The sequence below is a fragment of the Orycteropus afer genome, unplaced genomic scaffold (genome assembly GCF_000298275.1).
Source record: "Orycteropus afer afer isolate SDZICR_OR568_19922 unplaced genomic scaffold, OryAfe1.0 scaffold00163, whole genome shotgun sequence".
Classification (NCBI taxonomy): Eukaryota; Metazoa; Chordata; class Mammalia; order Tubulidentata; family Orycteropodidae; genus Orycteropus; species Orycteropus afer.
Window position 1 is genome coordinate 6,812,789 of NW_006921750.1, and position 3,632 is coordinate 6,816,420.

General features: G+C 38.9%; 1 pseudogene; it reads left to right on the plus strand.

Moving 5' to 3' along the window:
• Positions 1–460: 460 nt before the first annotated feature.
• Positions 461–3,632, plus strand: part of LOC122150537 — a 149,574-nt pseudogene continuing 146,402 nt past the window's right edge.

Here is a 3,632-nt window from a genome sequence, read left to right on the forward strand (position 1 = left end):
TTACATGAGTAAGGAGAAGCTTCCATCCTGACATCTGACCCACAGACTTGGAACATGTCAGCCTCTACAACAACATGAGCCATTTCCTTTTGATAAATCTCTCTATATATGTATACATATACAAGCTTCACTGTTTTTGCTTCTGTGGAGAACCCAGCCTAAGATTTTTGGTACCAAGATTGATTCTAGAGAAACACAATCAAATGGATGAGTTTTGTAAATTGGTTGTCAAGTGTCACTAGCTTAAAGGAACTGATTATTAATCTACATTAATAAAGAGGGTGCTGCTAATCTACGACATGAGATTGCAATGTTAATATGCAAAATATCACCACCATAGATCAAGTATTGTTGAGAAGTGAGGCTCTGGTTGATGGTATGTTTGATATATTTTTGGATTTTTTTTCAGAATGAGAAGTATAGGGAAGCTAGATGGTTGGTCCTACTTCTACTAGACAAAATGGTTGAAGAAAAAGATGACTTTGGAGCTTTAGAGTCACAGGTCTGGTATCATACTAAAGACTTCAGTATTGCCATGTGTACACTAAAAGAAAGCCTTATTTCTTGTGGTAACAAAGCTGATATTGCTGAAAAACAAACCCACAAGCTTATTGTAAGTGTGGCTGAATTATAATGTCAATTAAATTCCCAACCTGAAATGGTGTCTTATGCTAAAGTGTGGGTATTGATTAGGAAGGGATAGGATTCTAAAACTTGGGTTGAGGCCATATGGGCAGAGATTCAGGAAGCTGAGGGCACTGAACCCCTAAATTCTTTTTAATCACTCCTGCCAGCAGAACCAGAATTCTTACCCTTATGTGATGAGATTAACGACATTTTCTGAGACATTTCTTGAAGCAAATACAGTAAATACATTGGGCAATCTACTTCTGTAGTGATACTGTCTCAGAAACCCAAGGCAGGGTTGCTATGAATTGGATCCAACCCAACAGCAGTGTGTTCATTTTTGGTTTATATTCCAAGGCATCATCTCCCATCCATTTTTACTTCTAGACTTTAAAAAAAAAAAAAAAAAAATTAAGTCTTACCTAGCTCTAAAAAGTAAAGTACAAAGTGTGATGAATGAAAAATTAGGCTACACTCCAAAAGAAATGCTTGGTTTATCTAATATGTAAAAACAGAAATCTGGAGAAAATGTGTGGGGATGCCTATTAAGGATGTGGGATAATGATACAAGGAACACAAAATAAGATAAGTCTGAATTTATTGCTATGGGACCACTAACCAAAGATTCTTCATTCAATATTTCTGATTGAGAAGTAAGGGAAAGATTGAATAGTTTATTTGTTTGGTTCACTGAAGCATGGATTATGTAGTAGACTACACTAACTCAAGTTGAAATACCAGCTCTGCCTTGGTACATTGTAGCAGGTATCCAAAGGCTTAGGAAAATTGGCAGGCTGAAGTGAATTTATTAGATTAGACCTGTAGACTCACAGATCCACACATGCAGTACCCAAAGGACACAACTTTCACACAACAATGGGGAATAAATATATTATAGGGGCCAAATATCCTTGAAGACTGCTGTGATTGCTATTTTATGTAAGTCATATTTGATAGTGGTAACTATTCTAATTGAACTAAGACAGCTAACTACAATGAGGATGATCAGACCTCATGGTGATAGGAACCAAGTGGCAACACTTAATGTACAAAGACAAGTGACCGTGATTATCATTATGGAAAGCAAAGTCAAAGCAATAATCAGAATAGTCTGACTCTTTTCAACATGGTGTTGACTACTTAGGCATAGTTTTCCTAAGAGTTAATTAGATGGTAAATCTATTAAATATTTACTTCCTCTGTAAAAGCAGAAGAGTTCTTGGTCAAATGAAGGGAATGTAACTTGAATGAACAGAATTGAACAGTCATGGCCCTTCAATCAATTACCAAAAACACAATCCCCTGAGTGAAGGGGAGGCTGGGTCTACTTGAAGAAGGACCCAAGTACACTGCCAAAAATTTATACTATTAATTTTTCTCCCAGCATCCCCCTAAGGGATCTACAAGAGTGACTGTTCACTGGGAAAAAGGAAATAATCAGTCCTTTGGGGGATTAATGGACACTAGCTCTGAATTGAAACTAATCCAAGGAAGCACAAAACATTATTATGGACACCAGTAAGAGCAGTGACATATGGAAGGCAAGTTATTAATGTAGTCTTAGCTCAGGTCCATCTAACAGTGGGTCCAGTGGGTCCTTGAAACCATCCTATAGTGATTTCCCCAGTTCAAGAAGGCATAATTGAAATAGACATACTCTGCAACTGGCCCTGATGTGGAGTAAAGCCTATTGTGGTATTAAAAACCATGTGGAAGCCATTAGTACTGCCCCTACCTAAGTAAAAAATAAAGAAAAAGCAAAAGCACATTCTTGGAAGAATTTCAGAGATTATTGCCACCAGCAAGGACTCAAAAGATTCAGGGCTGGGGGTTCACACCAGATTCCCATTCAACTCATTTGGCCCATGCAAAAAATGGATGGATTTTGGAGAATGACAGTGGGATTATTGTAAACTTACTGATTAAACCACACATTTCTTCAATACCTTTCCTTGCATTCTGCTAATGTCATTTAGATCTTCCTAAGTCCCTTTGTAGCTCCCTTTGCAGGCTTCACCCCTCCATAGTTTCATGTTCCATGGGAGAAAGACCTGGTGATCTGCTTCTGTAAAATTAAAGACAAGAAAATCCTATGAGGCAGCTCTGCTCTTACTGTAACACATGAAGTCACCATAAGTTTAAATTGACTTGACAGCACCTAACAACAAATCCCTTTGTTACACTTCAAATATTATATAATATTCTGTTATGAAATAACTTGCTTCTTTGCCATGAAAGCATAGTCTATTTGTATTATTAACTTGATTGTTCATTGTCATTTAAAATATTTTTACTTCCCTAGTGAGATGTTATTTAGGTTATAACTGAGAGCCACAAAAGGTTTTTAATGGCAAGGGTTGTTGTTGTTGTTGTTGTTATGTGCTGTCAAGTCAGACCCGACTCATAGCAACCCCTCCTTGGATTGCCGAGGCAGGATCACTATGGAAGTAGATGGCCCCATCTTCCTTCCAAGAAGTGACTAGTGGTTTTGAACCACCAGCCTTCTGGTTAGCAGTCAAATGCCTTATGCACTATGCTACCAGAGCAAGGGTTAGAGACCTAAAAATGGCACTGACACAAAAGGGTTTTATTCCAAGAGTGGATGGCAGGAGCTTAAAAGAAAAGTGACAAATTGGTATCCAGCAGCAGCCTGCTGGTCAGTTTCTAAGTCCACTAAATCCCCTATTTCCCCCAGAGATATTTTTATCTCTCTTTGAGGAAGTATCAAACAGGTGCCACCTGCCTGATGTCAGGCTCAGTGGTGCCTAACCCTGATAAAGGGTCTGGGGCAAGGTTTGGTGTTATGTTCCTGAGATAAGATACTGCTATTAACTAAGGAAGGAGCTCTGGTAGCATAATGGCTAAAGCATTTGACTGCTAACCAGAAGTCTGGCGGTTCACACCCACCAGCCACTCCTTGGAGGGAAGGTTGGGCAATCCTACTTCTGTAGTGATACTGCCTCGGAAACCCAAGGAGGGGTCGCTATGAGTCGGGGCCGACTTGA